Source organism: Camelus bactrianus, chromosome 30 (assembly GCF_048773025.1).
Source record: "Camelus bactrianus isolate YW-2024 breed Bactrian camel chromosome 30, ASM4877302v1, whole genome shotgun sequence".
Lineage (NCBI taxonomy): Eukaryota > Metazoa > Chordata > Mammalia > Artiodactyla > Camelidae > Camelus > Camelus bactrianus.
The window spans coordinates 6029129-6045986 of NC_133568.1; the positions used below are offsets into that span (position 1 = coordinate 6029129).

A 16858-nucleotide genomic window follows, 5' to 3' on the forward strand; every position below is an offset into this window, starting at 1 on the left:
TGAGAACCTGACCTTCATGATCTAATCATTTCTCACAGGGCCCTCCTCCAAATATGACCACATCATAAAGAATTTAACTTATGATTTTGAAGAGGGACACAAATCCTCAGTCTACTGCAGCATCCAAAAGTGGAGGAATAAATTACATAAGTGCTCATAAACTAAAATGCTTCATATTATCTGGTGAATAGTGTTGTATTTGTGAAGACTAAGATAACATAAGAATTTTTTCTGTAATAGGGATAGAAATCACAATACACTGTTTTTCATACACTGTGATTTACTAGTGAAAATCATGCATTGCCCCAAAGAATGAGCTCCTCATGGATCCAGACTAAATAATGGAGGCAGAATAACAGACTTCTTTTGTAATAGGGAAGAACAGATAGATGACTCTAGGTTAGATCTGCTCCTTTAGTGCTAACCCTGTGCTCTGTGTCCTGTGCTTAGTCTTGTTGGTCTGCATGTCGATAAATGAATGTTGCCTACAGCCTGAAATATACAAGATGGCCCATAAGGGTATAACACTTTTCCATTCATATAGAGATAAATAGTTGCAGAATAGAGAATAGAATTTGTCTTGTTGGAGGTCCACACCCTATTCCCTTCTTAGTATAAAAGGAGCCTGAATTGTGACTTGGGTATGATGATTCTCTAAGACTTTAGTCTTCATCTTCTTGGCCTGCTGGCTTTCCAAAGACAGTCATTATCCTAGACCCAACACCAGGCCTCCCAATGTACTGGCCTATTGTGTGGTGAGCAGAACGTGTTACACTTTGAGCACATACTTCTGACCATTTAGAGGCAGATAATATTATGTTTCTAGCCTCATTCACAGATAGAGAGGATTTTATGAATGATGTCTATCAAACAAAACAATATATTCTGGCTCCTGTATTACCTAGAAAACTGTATTTCATTAACAACAGAGATAAGAAGAGCATATATTGTCAGCATCTTTCTTAACAATGATATCACCCAAAACATCTGGGGCAAAGTTCTAAAATGCATGTTTTTATCTCATGGATTATCATTAATGCTAAATTTGCACAAGAAGGAAGAGACTGGGTCTCTATAGGGTTTATGAAACATAAGCAAAAAAGGATATGGAGATATTAAAAAATAGCAGAGGTATGATCAAGTATTTTAAACTATTTGGGAAGATTAATGGGTCATCTCTATGAAAATATAACTCCAAACAAATCTGCTTCATATGAGAAGATAATATGATTACTCAACTGGGAAAATAAGTAAGGATTGGTTCTTTTCTGCATATATACCTTGTTCATTCACATTTTTATAAACTTAGCCTCCTTATGACTACTATTACAACACTGAAACTTCATTTTTTGATGTTAATATGGTAAGCAATACAAGCAAATTAATATATGTAATGTACTTGTAGATACAAAGGGAAGATACATGCTTTAAATACTAATATGGGCTGTCTTTGTGTGGGGAGGAGTGAATGAAATGTTTGTGTCATATCTCTTCTACTATTTTTTGAGTACTGTAATGAGTTATTAATTCTGAGAAAGAGTACATCATTTAAGAGAGAAACAAAAGAAAATCCTTCACTAACTGAAATAAATTTGCTATATAAGCTGTAGGTTAACTCATCATATAGAATATAAATCTATATTCATGAGTGAGACACTTTACATCCAAAAGTTGTATGTTTCCCTAAGAAATGGTGAAAATCTTAAAAATGTATTTCAAATTTTATATATATTTAATATATATATACATACACATTTGAACTAGGAAATTGTGAAAATCTTAAAAGTATATTTAGGTCATTGGAAGTATTCATAAAATAACGTTTTTCATCATGCCCAAGTTATTAAACCTGAAGAGACATTTACTACAGGTAAATAGCCATACATGGCTTTCCTGAAATAGCAATTTGTCATTGAAAATAAGTGATAATATTTTCTCATAAAATAAGAAAATAAGTGTCTCATTTTCTTACTCTTGTCCAGAGCTTTTTCATGGCATTTTTCATCTCTCCATTTCTCACACTGTAGATTAGAGGATTCAACATAAGGGTGATAATGGTATAAAACATGGCCAAGGATTTATCAATGGGTAAGGTAGAAGGAGGTCTCACATACATAAAGGTACAGGAGACAAAGAAGAGGGCCACCACAGTAATGTGGGAGCCACAGGTGGATAAGGCTTTGTGCCTCCCTTCCCGACTAAGATTCTTCAGGAAGTGCAGGATGATCCCATAGATGATGAGTAAGGGCATAAAGATGACCACACAGATCTTCCCATCATTGGCAACCACAGTGCGGCCAATGGTGTAGGTGTCAGAGCAGGAAAGTTTTAACAAGGGGTACGTGTCACAGACGAAGTGGTCAATGATATTGGGGCCACAGGAGGGAAGGTTATAAACAAAGAGAGGATGAGCTAAAGCATGTAAAAACCCACCGACCCAGGCCAACAGCAGCAGCAGAACACACACTTGCTTATTCATGATCATTGAATAATGCAGGTGTTTACAGATGGCCATGTAATGGTCATAAGCCATGACCACCAGAAGACAAATTTCAGCACCACCCAAAAAGTGCCCTAGAAAAAGCTGGGTCATGCAAGCTTGGAAGGAAATGGTTTTGTTCCTACAGAGTAAATCTAGAATCATATTTGGGGTGACTGTAGTAGAATAAGCAGCATCCATAAATAATAAGTAGCCAAGAAAGAAGTACATAGGGGAATCCAGGGTCAGGCTCACCACTAAAGGCACAACAATGAAGAGGTCACCCCCATTGTCACCATGTAGATGAGCAAGAACACAACAAATAATATTTTCTGACCTTGGGGGCTCTGAGTGAGCCCCAAGAGGACAAATTCAGTCACATTCCTCCTTTGTTCCATAGAATCTTCTGTATGTTTTATTTCAGTGTTCAGGGAAAAATTTTCTGGTAATATAATTGTTCCTAGGGATTTTCTGAAGTCTTAGATAATGTGTTTATTCAATCAAGAAATAGGCAGTATGGTTTATTATGTTCCAGTACTTTCAGTGATTGTAGTACAAGGCTGATTAAAATATCCTCCCTAATCTCAAAAAACTTTCAGTCTAATGAAGTGGCAAGTAATTTAGAGACATATGGGGGGCAAGAACACATTATTAAGTAAATGAGTTGCCACAATTAGCTTTCCATCTGGAAGCTAATTAAATTGTATATATAGCTAATACCTTATACAAAAATGTAAATTGGTTGAAGTTCTAATAAAAAAGGAAAGAAAAATTTACTTCATTTTAATTTCCAGTCATTAAGGAAATGATCTCCAATCTAGGGTTGGAAGAAACTTCTTAACCAATCATTTAAATCCCAAAGAGATATATTTAACAATTTCAAAAATGTTTTTAAGGTTTTAGGAAAAGATACCAAAATGTAAATAGACAAAGGCAGTTTAGTGAAAGATTTACATTTTACAGGTTCTACACAGAGTTAATGTCTAAAATAGACAAAAATCTCAAAACAATTTATGCACAAAATAAAAATAAAATATAAAATAAATTAAAAAATACAAACAATTAAAGGAAAAAGACATCTAAATGTCCAACAAGCGTATGTCAGTACACTGAGGCTGGGAACAGAAAAGTGGGAATTGAAGTAATGGCTTGCTTACTACAGTATTATTTTGGATTCTTGAAAGCCACTCAATCAAGGTCTTCAGAGGCTATATCATCTTTTAATTTTTTACAGATTAATAAACAATGTTTAGAAAACATATTGATTGAGACTATCATCAGATTTGCAAATATCTCCCCATAAAAATATCCCAAATTAGTTACACTTGAAATTAGTTTCTAAGACTACTTTATGTTAAAGAACGTCTCTTTATGTTAGAGAGTGTAATACAAAACTATTTAGGAAGAGTATTATAGAATAGACTCAATCTCCATATACTTTAGTGATCATAAAGGATTGCTAACATGGTTGATTTTGAAAATCACAAAGGAGAACCTTTAAAAGATTGAACTCTCATGCCACCATTGTACTCTGGCAAATGTAAAGCTTAGTGCAGAATCTTGCATACAAATACCCTTCCTGGGTTACCTGCACAAGGAGAAAGCCACTCAATCCATATTCTGGATTCTCTGCCTTCTCCTTTGTCCTTTACCCACTGATGCCATCATGGAGAGCAAGATACATGTACCGTCACTGGACCTGGAACTGTTTCCATGTGACCAACTCATTCCATGCAGGCAGAAATCTAACTTATCTCAGTCATTCAGAAAAATATTCATTTTCAGAAAATTTGGGTTTTCAAAATGAGTATCAATGGCCTATTACTAAAGATCTCTGAATCTTGATTCTAAACAGAGAAGTAAAATAATAATTGTTGGCAGGATTTGTCTGAATCACCAACTAATGTTAATTCAACATTTTGGTTGGAGAGAAAACAAATTATGTATGAATTGTTTACATAAGAATGTTTCTGTTTGTGACTTATACCAATAAAAGTGAAATACAGAAATAGCTTTTGCAATCTTTTGATTCTCAATCAGTTATACTGCCCTGCCTTGATACAGCATTGTTGAATTTTGGGTTTCCTGAAAAATGGAGAATGATTACATATACATACTTTATTATGTTCAGAGTCCAGCATTTCAGTTCGTGAATGTCTGTCATGTAAGGAAAGAGCAAAGATCTGTAAACCCTTCATCTACATTTGAACTACTGGACATGTTATGGAGTCATTCCAAGGGTGATTCTTATCTAATTAAATTCAATGGGACCTTAATCATAATTTTGATGTTAGACTCTATCTCCAGAGATGCCACCAGGATAATCACGATGTATAACAAGACTTACAGGACTATGTTCCCCAAGGAGAGGCATTAAAAAAAAAAACTTAAAAACTTGAGGTCAGATCACCAAAAGGGAAAAGTCCAGTCTAGGCAGAAATAAAATACATAAAAATTTGTTTAAATCATGAACTTCAACATAAGACAAGATACAGTAAACCTCCTAGAAGAAAACATAGGCAAAACATTATCTCACATACATCTCAAAAATGTTCTCCTCGGGCAGTCTACCCAAGCAATAGACATAAAAGCAAAAATAAACAAATGGGACCTAATGAAACTTACAAGCTTCTGCACAGCAAAGGAAACCATAAATAAAACAAAACAAAACAAAACAAAACAAAACAACAACCTACGAAATGGGAGAAAATTTTTGCAAAAGATGAAACTGACAAAAGCTCAATCTCCAGAATATATAAGCAGCGAATATGATTCAATAAGAAAAAAACTAACAACCCAATCCAAAAATGGGCAGAAGACCTAAACAAGCAATTCTCCAAGGAAGACATACAAATGATCAATAGGCACATGAAAAAATGCTCAGTATCACTAATTATCAGAGAAATGCAAATCAAAACTACAATGAGGTATCACCTCACACCAGTCAGAATGGCCATATTCAAATGTCCACAAATGACAAATGCTGGAGAGGCTCTGGAGAAAAGGGAATCCTCCTACACTGCTGGTGGAATGCAGTTTGGTGCAGCCACTGTGGAAAACAGTATGGAGATTCCTCAAAAGACTAGGAATAGAATTACCATATGACCCAGGAATCCCACTCCTGGGCATATATCTAGAAGGAACCCTACTTCAGGATGACACCTGCACCCCAATGTTCATAGCAGCACTATTTATAGTAGCCAAGGCATGGAAAGAGCCTAAATGTCCATCAACAGAGACTGGAACAAGAAGAAGTGGTATATTTATAAAATGGAATACTACTCAGCCATAAAAATGGCAACATAACACCAATTGCAGCAACATGGATGCTCCTGGAGAATGTCATTGTAAGTGAAGTAAGCCAGAAAGAGAAAGAAAAATACCATATGAGATCACTTAAATGTGGAATCTAAAATAAAGAAGAAAAGAACATTAATACAAAACAGAAATAGACTCATAGACATAGAATACAAACTTGTGGTTGCCAGGGGGGAGGGGGGTGGGAAGGGACAAACTGGGAGTATGAAATTTGTAGATACTGACAGGCATATGTAGAATAGATAAACAAGATTATACTGTATAGCACAGGGAAATATATACAAGGTCAATGGTAGCTCACAGAGAAAAAGAATGCAATAATGAATATATGTATGTTCATGTATACCTGAAAAATTGTGCTCTACACTGGAAGTTGACACAACATTGTAAACTGACTGTAACTCAATGAAAACAATGTTTTAAAAAATCATGACCTTCAAAATAGGAAAATATGTTTAAGCTTTGTCTTTGAAGATGATATCTGAACAGATTTCCAAAATATTATGAATGCTAATTTCAGAACAAGTTGTTTAAAACTTGTTTCAAATGCAGAACAATTTTATCACATACTTGGTCATATATTTTCAGAGAAGCAAGTTGATAGAATCTGTGTTAGTGTAGAAGTAGGGAAAGAAAATATTTGTGGGCCTATTCTATTAATCTCCAAGTGCTCATGGGGCATTTACCAAAGCAGACTGTTCACTAGGCCATGACACAATTGCAATACATTTCAAAGGACTTAAATCATAGAGTACATATTTATGTATATGTATATGTATATGTATTTTTTACATATGTATTTTGTAACAATGTAATTCAACTAGAAACTGATAACTAAAATATATCATCTTCCAATTATGAATTTAGCAATATAAATCTAAAGTAACTGAACATTTTGAAAGGTACATTTTCAACACAGGGATAATAATGCAAATGTCTATAAAAGATATATGAAATGTATTTATGAAGTGTATGTATACATATAAAAGGTTATATTTAATATATATTATTATATATAAATCAACTGGATGCAGCTAAAGGAGTGCTTAGAGAGAAATTTATACCTTAAATGCAGTATTGGCAATCAAGAAATGTTACAAGGAATGAACTGAGCTTCTGTCCCAAGAAGCTAGAAAAAGATAATAAATATAAACACAAAGAACACTGTAGAAAGGAAATATCAAATAGAAGACAGAAATCATAATAGAAATTAATTGAAAATAGAGAAAATATTTAAAACCAAACTTGGTTCTTTGAAAGTTTAATATAATTGATAAGATCCTAGAAAACAGATTAAGAAAAAATAAGAAAAAAGAACCAATTATCAGAATCAGCAATGAAGAGTGGTTCATCACTGCAGACATGGCAGAGCTTAAAAAGACAATAAAATGATATGATGAGCAAATTTATGACAGTGTCCTCACCAGCTAAGAGAAAATGGACCACTGCTATAAAAACGCAAGTTTCTAAACACACAAGGAAAAATAATTAAAAGCTGGAATAGCTTAATACCTAAATCCCACCATTCCCAAACAAAGCTTCATGCCCACATACTTTGAGAATCAATGAATTCTATAGACCAAGTTATAAATAGTACAAACCTACATAAATGGTTTCACAGTAGGGAGAAATTAAGACAATTTCTAATGCATTTTATGCATCCAGCAAAACCCTTATACTAGAACGAAACAAAGTATGGCAAAGAAAATAATTAGATTAATGCTTCCCATTAACAAAGTCACAAAATTCTGAACACAGTATTTAGTACTTAATTTGATTCTATTGAATTTTTTTTTTATTCTTGTTGATGTGATTTTTGAGGAGGTCTTGAGAAGTGCTCAGTCTTGGGACATTATGTGCCACTACTGATGCTAAATCTTCATAAGTATTCAACTCAGTGCCCTGGCTTTGTGAACCAGGAGCTTTTCCAGCTGGTGAGAATATGCATTATTTTAGGTCCAGTGTGGGGACCAAACATTCTTCTCAGTAGTCCATCTGGTTAAATCTTTCCCCAGCCTCAGGCAGTTTCCTGAAATTCATGCACTAATCAGTACTCTGAAGAATAGCTGAAAGGAATCCAGAATTCTCTCTGCAGGGTCTGTCTGTCTCTCTTTCTCACTCTATTTCTATGGACAAGAATTACTTGCATTATTTTCAGTTTTCTACAATTTGAAGAGTTGTAAAGCAGCTTAAGGTTAGTAAAATGTATAAATCCCATAGAATCATGACTCCAAAGGAATGTTATAGATAACACACAGATTTTTCTGTGATTGTGTTGCATTTCTGCCTTTAACAATATTTTCTCCAAGCAAAATTTCATTTATTTAGCAGCTATACTTCAAAAGAAGTACACATGCCTCATGAACACAGTAAACGTACATAAAGAGAAAACTATATTCACATTTACAGTTTTACAAAGGAAAAACCACAAAATTTCTACATTCATTGGAGTTTTAACAAGAAACAGCATACTCAAAATGGGAGCTTAAAATGAGTTGAATATGTTTAGTTGTCAAGGTATGGATTGAGTTGAGGGAAACTAAGAGGGGATGATAAAGACCACAGGGTTAATAACAGTAGGAAGACATGAACGTAATAGGGCCTCAGAGAAAGATCACAGGAACCCAGAAGGTCCATCCAAAGGAGACCATCATCAGTGAAATATACCCAGCCACTGACAAACTACTACAGGAGACCAGGACAATAAACACTATGATATTTCTCTTTTCTTCTCACCTGCCCTGGAATGTTCAGCTCATACTACTCCTTGGCCAGAGGGAAGGGGGACTGGTTAAAGGAGATCAGGAAAGAGAGCTGCTCATGCCAGAGAGAGTGAGAGATCTCAGTGGGTGAAATAAAAATAATTTTTAACATTCCAACTGTTTATTCAGTTTTTGGGGGTTTTTGTTGTTGTTGTTGTTGTTGGAAGTAAGAGAGTAAATGCTATGTTTTGGAGTTAGCTTGAAAAATAGAAAACACAGAGGGAATTGAAAGTCTTCCAATGGGTTTATTCACTTAATTTTATTGAACAGGAATGTGAGTCAGACCTACGCTGGGGGATACAGGCCTATACCTCTTAGACTTATTTAAGTGGCTTTTAAATGGGGTGAATTAGACTCACTCTGTATATCAACAGTGTGCAGAACCAGAATCAACAGTTGTACAAGTATTTTAATAGTTAAGGAAGAGATTTTAGCATCTCTTATTGGCTGAGAAGTAGTAAGATTTACTGTATTGTGAGCTCCCTGTGCCCAGATGTCCTCCAATAAAGGCCCAGGGACAAGCTGCTGAAGGACTTGAGCATCTTTATAAGAAGCTGAACTAAACAGCATCAGTTGTTCACTCTTTTTTATCATGTTGCTTATCCACTTATACACTACAGGAAAAAAACATATTATCAAAATGTCTTGGATTATCTGAAAACCCAATATATTAAGTCACCTTGCTACTGAAAATGTTGTCTTTACAGGTTAATGCCCCAATTGTGAATTCAACTCAGCACTGATGTAAAAGTAGGCAGGATGAATATGACCGAATTCATTCTAATAGGATTTAAGCAGAATCATCAGATGCAGAAAATCCTTTTTTTCATGTTACTTATCTCCTACATTGTCACTGTCATGGGCAACCTGCTCATTGTGGTTACTACCATCTACACCCAACTTTGGACTATCCCATGTATTTCTCCCTAAGCTGACATGTCTTTGGTAGATGCATGCTATTCATCTTCCATAATCCCTAAAATGTTAGCTAATTTGCTCTCTGATTCAAAAACTCTCTCGTTCTCAGTGGCTGTATGACACAGCCCTTTACTCAACTTTTGTTGGGAGCTTCAGGGATTGCCCTCCTTGTCGTCATCACCTATGACCCTACGTGGTTATCTGTAGACCTCTGCACTATAATACACTGGGCACAAATAGATACATCACACACATTGTTTTAATTGAATGGATAAATAAAAGATGAAACTTATAAAGCATTTAAAAGTTTTCTGCCTGTTTTATAGGTAAAATGCTTTTAATATGTGAAGCCAGCTCCTGTACAGACTAGATGGAACCAAGGAACAATATAACTTACTTTGTCCTCTTGGGCCTCATACAGATTCCAAAGGAGCAGAAAGTCATTTCTGTCATGTTCTTGTTCTTCTATATTTTGACCATGGTGGGCAATCTGCTTGTTCTGATGACAATTACTGTCAGTAAGACCCTCAGTTCACCGATGTACTTTTTTCTTGTTAGCTTCTTTTATGGATGTAAATTATTCCTCTTCTATTTCCCCCAGATTGATTTCAGACTTATTTTGGGGGGAAACCCAATACCCCTTGAATCTTGCATGACTCAGCTGTTTACAGAGCATATTTTTGGAGGATCAGAGGTCTTCCTTTTGCTGGTGATGGCCTATGACCACTATGTGGCCATCTGTAAGCCCTTGCATTATTTAGTTATCATGAGAAAAAGGGTGTGCTTTGTGCTGCTGGTGGTGTCCTGGGTTGGAGGTTTTCTGCACTCAGTCATTCAACTTGGTACTATTTATTAGCTCCCATTCTGTGGCCCCAATGCCATTGACTACTTTATCTGTGATGTATACTCATCTGTACTGACAACTATGTCATTGGCCTCATAGTAGTGGCCAGTGGAGGACTGATGTGTACTATTGTGTTTCTGTTCTTACTCATCTCATATGGAGTCATCTTGCATTCTCTAAAGAAAGTTAGTCAGGAAGGGAGGCAGAAAGCCCTCCAGACTTGTCATTCCCACATCACTGTGGTTTTCTGCTTTTTCGTTCCCTGTATTTTCATATATGTGAGACCTGCTAAGACTTTCCCCATTGATAAATCATTAAGCATGTTTTTTACAGTCATCACCCCTATGCTGAACCCTTTAATCTATTGTCTATGAAATTCTGAGATGACTAATGCTATGAAGAAGCTCTGGGGAAAAAAAGGCAGATCAAGTATTGAATGAGGGTATTATCCATCACAAAGAAATGAATTTAGCATTAGGGTCAATCTCTTTGGAATGTAAAAGTCTTCATAAATCTAATGCAAATGTTCTTTTTCTATCAAGGATTTATAATAATTAAATTAGACGTTGAATTATATGTTCAGAAACAATGACAGTTTCTGTGTTTGAATATACATCCTGTAATATCTGGTTGATTACTGCACTTGGTGAGGTGGAAAGGGGTGGAAAGCTTTAAGCAGCGAGTCAATAAATAATATGTAATGAATTAATCAATGAAATTTTTATAGTTACACTAGTTTTAGTGAATTTCTGCATTTACTTTTATTGCTTTCTCATTCTTAGTTTTATTTTTGTCAGATTCTTGTGTTTAATCATCATTCTGTGTATTGTATTGGTTAAAAGATTTAATGCTATATTGACTATTGTCTTTACTTCATTTGCCTTACTTGTGAAATTTTAATGTAATATTTTAATTTTAAAATAAAATTTGTATGATAGATAATAATAATTATTAAAAATAGACTCTATAGAAAATGAAAGAGTGTAGAATAAAACCTCCCCCATATCCCAAACCATTGTCTCTTACTCTTCCAGATACAATCACTCTGTTCCTAACATTCAACTCTTAACTTTTGCACAAGCATATTTTCATACATCCATGTGCTTATGGCTCTGTTTAAATTTTGCATTGCACAGCTTAGCCTTCTGAAGATATTTACAGACCAGTCTATACTGAAGTAATTAATTCTCAATTTCCTCATACTTTCACTTTGTTATACAGATGCACTAAACTGAAAGGACCCGTGATAGGGAAGAACAACTGGCTTCATAGTGGGTCTGCTTCTTTTACTTTGACCTTTGTGTTCTATTGCTTTTGCTACAAGTTAATCACTAAAGGGGGGTTGCCTATAGCTTAAAGTATACAAAAAGAACGGCCCATCTCTGAAAGCCCTGCCTCCAGTGCCTGAGCATTAACTTAAAATATCTTTGGCTCAAGGAAACATCCTGACCAGGCCCACTTGTGAATGACTGCAGGAAATAAGAAATTAACACATGCCCTCTGGAGTCTGGCCAGAACCAGGAAATATTTGCAACACCGTATCACCTTTTAAACTTTACTGCCTCACTTCCCCCTTTCTGTTCTATAAAGAAACTAGCACCCAAGTCCAGGCAAGATGGTTCTTTGGGACACTAGTCTACCTTATCTTTGGTCTGCTGGCTCCCCAAATAAAGTCACTATTCCTTGCCCTAAAAACTTGCATCTCAATTTATTGGCTTGTGTGGTAAGAAGTACAAACTTGGATTTGGTAGTAAAAACTCATTTTTATTATAATATTTACTAGTCATTCACTTTGAGTTTTGCTTTATTGGTGTGGATTTTCCATTATTACAAATTTCATATACATTTCTGAGGATTGGTGACCAGTTTAAGTATGATATAATGCTAAAGATCATAGTCTTTTTGAAGAAGATTCTTCTGAGTCAAAATTAGCTTTGCCACTCATTATGTAAACTTTGGCAAAATACAACTTCCTCAAGTTTTGTTAAATGTGGAATAGTGGAGATAGTCTCAAGATCAAATGAAACAATCTTTATAAGCTCTTAGACAATTATATGCTCATAAATGTTAGTTATTGTGAGCATTTTATTATTAGAGTCTTAAATTGTAATAGAACTACTTACTTGGCACAAAGTGTTAAGCTTATATATATATGTTAGTTTTATAAACATATATATAAATAAATATATTAAGTAATAATTTCTAGCTTTAGGAAGGATTATGTATAATTTCTCAGTGCCTGCAGAAAGGACCATGATGGAAGCTGGCTGATCTTGTAAGCATTTGTGATGGTGGAATGGTCCTCTCTCCTCCTGGCCATATTTGAATCTCTTTTTCTTGTTCCCTACTCTACGTTGGTCCTGTACATCCATAAACTTGAGGGGATACAGCTGTCAGTGTGAGTTTCCTGACAACACCTGTCTGAGGGGTCAGAAACAGTATTTTGCTATGAACATGAGTACAATATAGCATGCAAGCAGTAAGTGTATAGGAATACAGGAACTCAAAATATAAGAAGTCATTTGTTCACAACTGGTATAAAGTGTGTGTTTTGTTCAGTATCATGTATCCCAAAAATGGAAGAAAGCTTGGCCCAGAATAAATGCTTAATAAATATTTACTAACTGAATGACTATTATCTCTATTCTACCTCCTTAGGAGTAATTGCTTTTGAAAAAAAAAAAGGGGGGGACACTTATTAACTGGAATACTTCTGAAATTGAAGCTATTCCATTAAAGGTGATAAATAGAAATGGAGAATTTGAGGTCCATTTGGTATATGTGGAGGTTCTCATCTGAAGACACTGAATCATGTTTATCTAGTTTAAGAAGAAAATATTTATTATATGCAATTAAAAAGCTTAAAGAATTGTTGAATGATTTGGGCTGCAGATTCTAAGCTGAGATACAATTAACAATTTGCAGAATCACACCCACACAGGACAGGGTTGCTCAAAGAGATGTGGTCCTCCTGATGCCAATCTTATTGTCATTGGCTAAACTTCAAAGGCACTTCACTTTCTTGACCTCAGAACCAATCTGAGTCTCAGAACTACTTAGCCTCCTATAACTAATATCCACTCAAAGACCTGCACAAATGCAACTGGTTGTCAGAACCCAAATCACATGTTTTCATCCAATTTTCAGGGAGTTAGGAAAATATAAGTCTTTAGATTTTAAATATGGAAAATAGATTCATACTTTGGAAACTAACAGCTTATGCAGGTTGCATTTAAGAGATGTTTGAGCAATCATACATTGCTGATGTTTACTACAGATGGGATTAGTCTCCTAAAATTTATCTCACAGTTCTGCATTCCTAGAAAAGTTCAGAATATCCATGTCTCTATCTTACATGCAGGAAGAAAAGCAGAAATATCAGACCACAAGGAATCTGGAGAGAGGAAATTAATGGATACTACAGGCAGTTACTCACATATTTTTGTTTTGTTTTGTTTTGTTTAGGAATATTTGCTGGGTAGTAACTGTGGTTAGTGCTGACACAGGAAAACAAATGGATACAAGGGTCCTTCACCTTCTGGCACTAGCATGGTGTAGTATATGACTTGGTATCCCATCTCAAGGAGCTCTTGTACCTTAATTTTGAGATATTTATGAGATGGATGTTTTCCTTCGTTTAAAAATTTGCTTGTCTTACTTTACTTTCTCTAATTTTAAGGGAATATTAAGTGAAATCCAAATTCCTTAACCAAGATCTGTACTGCTCTACAGGGTTCATGTCTTGCCCAACTCTTTGCTTTCAGTTTGTCCTATCCTCTCCCTTTCCTATTTCCCTTCAGGTGAAATCACATTTCACTGTCTTAAACTCTCCAAGCTCTTTTCAGCATTGTGGCTTAACATGTGGAATGGTACTTCACATGGTAGCTGCATTTCTCTTTTGGAACTCAGCTAAAATACTACCTTTCATAAAGAACTTTTCTGACCACCTTATTCACAGTAGACTCTCCCCCCTTATTTTCTGTCACAGTACCTTGTGTTTTGTTTTATTAGCATGGGTCACAAATCATTAATAACTTACTAAGTTGTTCCTTGTTATACTGGATGACTGTATTATCAGGTCAATGCAGGCAGTACTTTTATCTTGATTTTTTTTTTTTTTTTTTTTTTTTACTAATCACTGTTTTCTCCAGCTCACAACATGGGGCCCAACACAAAGTAGGTGGTCAATAATTTTTGAAATAACAAGTTGAGCAAATAATTAGTTTTTGCATTAAATTTGAGATAACATTTTGACACACATAACCCCACACTTAGAAGCTCTTTAAGCTTTTCCTTTTCTGTAAACATTTAATCTCTCCTTCAAATATGAATGAAAGGCTTGTCAGGTAGTGTATTCTGGATTGCAAGGTTTCTCTTTCATCATTTTAAATATATCATGGCACTCCCTTCTGGCCTGAAGAGTTTCTCCTGAAAAGTCAGCTGATAGCCTTATGGGAGTTCCCTTGTAAGTAACTTGTTGATTTACCTTTGCTGCCTTTAATAGTCTCTCATCTTTGGATTTGTGTGTGTGTGTGTGTGTGACATTTAAATTACAGTATCTCTTGGTGTTCTCTTTGGGTTGATCCTGTTTGGGATTCTCTGTGCTTCCTGGACCTGGATGTCTGTTTTCTTTCCCAGGTGAGGGAAGTTTTCAACTATCATGTCTTCAAATATGTTTTCTGCATCTTCCTCTCTCTCTTGTCTTCTAGGAACCTTATACTATGAATGTTAGTGTGCTTGATGTCACATTAGAGGTCTCTTAAATTGGCCTCATTTCTTTTTATTCTCTTATTTTTGTTGTTGTTCAGTTTCAGTGATTTCCATGACTCTGTCTTCCAGCTCACTGATCACTTCCTCTGTATCATATGAACTTCTGTTGATTTCCTATGGTTTTTTTTTCAATCATTGAATTCTTTATTTCTGCTTGTTCCTATCATCTAACTGAAAAAAATTTCTAATTTCTTTTTCTGTTCAACAAGTCTTCTCCTGAGTTCTTTGAGCATCTTTATGATCATTACAATGAATCCTTTATTGGGTAGATTTCTTATCGCCACTTCATTTAGTTCTTCTTCTGGGCTTTTTATTGTGTCCTTTCATTTGGAACATATTCCTCTGTTGCCTCATTTTGCCTAATTTTCTGTGCTTTATTTCTACGTACTTGGTGGCTTGGTTATGTTTCCTAATCTTGAAGGAGCGGTTTTATGAAGGAAATGTCCTATCAGCACACTTGCTTCTGGTCACCAGAGCTATATGCTCTAGTGATTCCCATTATGTGGGCTGCATGGATCCTCTTTTGTTGTGTGCTGACTACTGTGCACATGCTGGTAGATGTGGATGGCCCCTGGTTCCATTGGTTGACAGGCATTGCATTGTGCAGTGACTGTTGGCTACTGGTGGGTGGGGCCAGGTCCTAGCATGGCTGGTTGTAAGAGTGCGCACTCTCACCACATCTTTGCAATGTAGTACTGCAGTAAATTTCATATTAAATTCTTAGAATTGTTTTCTAGGTATAGATTATGTCATCTCTGAGGCAAGATAATTTAACTTAATTAAATTTTACTGTCTGTAACACTGCTGTCAATGGTAATCATTCCTGTTCTTTGGATTGCAGCTTAAATATCACCTTTTAAAAAATGTCTTCTCTGATTTCTTATTTCTGTCACAGTATTCTATCTGTTATCATAAAAGCACTGCAGAGAACTACAATTATATTATTAAATTGTCTCCTTTTTATTGTCTTTATTGTAAGACTATAAGATCCATGTGGGAAGAAACTTTCATGTGTTTTTTTCCTTCTTTTATTGATTACTGTCTCCTCAATTATGACACAGTTGCTGGTAGAAAATAGGTGCCTTAAATTATAAAATAAATAATAATTGGATACAACATTAGATATTATATCTGAAATGGTGATAACATTTCTATAAATTTAATAAAAGTCATGACAGGAAAAGTGGAATATTAAATAAAAAGAAAGATAAGCTTGTTATGGCAAGTGGGAAAATACTTGAGGAATTAATTTTCACTGAAACAAAATGGTTTGGCTGCTATTTTATTCTTGGTTTGCAATATTTTGAAAGCAGTTATAAAGTTGTGGGTTTTTTTTTTTTTCATGTTCCATCTTTTTTACCCTAATTCTGTGATGAGGTTTAGTAGCCTCTTTACATACTGATGTACTTTTAAAATGTAGTGGAAAATCCCAGTGAATTTAATTAAGTGAGAATCAGTTTTGGATACTTTCCAGTTCTAAGACTTAATGACAAATGAGGTTAGAAGGGATAAAAAGATCCAGTGATCTTGCCCCTAGTGGGAACACGGCTACTATCCTTTAAAAACTGATACAGTTTTTTCAGGAGATCCTTTGCTAGGCTTCAAGCAATGCATAACAAAGAGAAAGAAACAGAATGTGTCTCAAACTCTCAAATCAACTAGTCTGGCCACATCAACAGGATGGATGAGAAAGATTAAACAATTAAATATTTTTCTATTTTGAAGCTTAGGAAATCAAGTTGCTTGAGATATATTTCCCTCAGAAAA

General features: G+C 35.1%; 2 pseudogenes; one reads left to right on the forward strand and one right to left on the reverse strand.

Annotated features, from left to right (window-relative positions):
- Positions 1-1960: 1960 nt before the first annotated feature.
- On the reverse strand, positions 1961-2877 carry LOC141575590 (olfactory receptor 4A15-like; annotated as a pseudogene).
- Positions 2878-9847: 6970 nt separating this feature from the next.
- On the forward strand, positions 9848-10761 carry LOC105081078 (olfactory receptor 4A47-like; annotated as a pseudogene).
- The last annotated feature ends 6097 nt before the right edge of the window (positions 10762-16858 follow it).